Genomic DNA, 1,279 nt, shown 5'->3' on the forward strand with positions numbered 1-1,279 from the left:
GCGCCCGGCCAGTAACATACTTTTGTAACTTACTTTTTCCCACTGTTTGTAGAAGGCCATAGGTCCATGCCAGCATATTTGGGAGAATACCCTTTATTTAGACAGCTACGTAGTATTAAATAGAACAAATGTGTGTATTCTATTAAACCATTTCTCCACGGACAGATATTTACATTATTTTTCCATTTCAAATAAAGCTGCAAGGAACTGTAGTATTAGGCCTCGAAAATATGAAAAGTTATGAAAATGCTGTTTCAAGACTCATTCCTGTCTATAGAGTAAAAAGCTTGTACTTTGTAAACCTCACCCTTAATAGAAAAATCTGTACTCTGTAAGCAATGACTTTGTAACTGATTGTGTAAGCGCCCCAGCTGTCTGTAGTAAAATTTACTGTACTTGCCTCACCCAAGAAAGAATGCTCCCTGCCTTAACTGATGCTATCTGCTTCTGTGACCTTGCTTGCTCAAAGATTGTAATCAGTCACGTGGCCAGGCAGGTGGTCTGAGGCAGGTCCCAGACCCCGTGGCTATAGAATGTATGATGTAATTATTTTTGTTCCACTATGTCGTGTTTAATGTCACGTAGCCCCCCCCCCAAATTAGTATAAAGCCTTCTCACTTTTTTGGCTCGGGGCTGCTGTCTGTGCTGGTGCCTCTCAGCAGTGCAGAGGGTGGTCGCTGGCCAGCTAATAAAGACTCACAATTTGGCTCAATTCAGTCTCTCAATGGTCACTTCTCGCACTCCGTACCATAACAGAGCATCTATTATACAAAAACTTATGTGCCTTTGTGTACTCGCAAGGTATAGAGTTCTAGATATGGAATTGCTGTGTCAAAGGGTATGATCCTGGTGGAAATATTATGACTATAAAACAGTAATATGGGGGGGCAAGGGCAACATATGTAACCTAAACATCTGCACCCCCATAGTATGCTGAAATAATTAAAAAAAAACAGTAATATATATTTTAAACAAACTGCCAGTAAGTGTATTGCTAAATTCGTACTATCTGTTTCAAAGCGATCATTTCAGAAAACCAAATTTTTAATCCAGTATGTTCTTTTCACTAAAAACAATCTGTTTTTGCTTTTTGAAATTTGACTTAAGAACAAATTAAAAGTAAAAACAGCAACAACAAACCTAAGCCAGTGACTCTTATGGGACATTTTTTTTTTTTTTTTTTTTGAGTCTCTCTCTGTTGCCCTGGGTCTAATGATCAGTGGTGTCATCCTAGCTCAATGCAACCTCAAACTCCTGGGCTCAAGTGATCCTCCTGCCT

General features: G+C 39.2%; 1 protein-coding gene across 1 annotated transcript in view; it reads left to right on the top strand.

Annotated features, from left to right (window-relative positions):
• Nucleotides 1-1,279, top strand: part of HAVCR2 (hepatitis A virus cellular receptor 2) — a 29,801-nt gene that overhangs the window by 28,155 nt on the left and 367 nt on the right. The window lies entirely within an intron of this gene.

This window comes from Propithecus coquereli, unplaced genomic scaffold, assembly GCF_000956105.1.
Source record: "Propithecus coquereli isolate 6110/MARCELLA unplaced genomic scaffold, Pcoq_1.0 Scaffold322, whole genome shotgun sequence".
Lineage (NCBI taxonomy): Eukaryota > Metazoa > Chordata > Mammalia > Primates > Indriidae > Propithecus > Propithecus coquereli.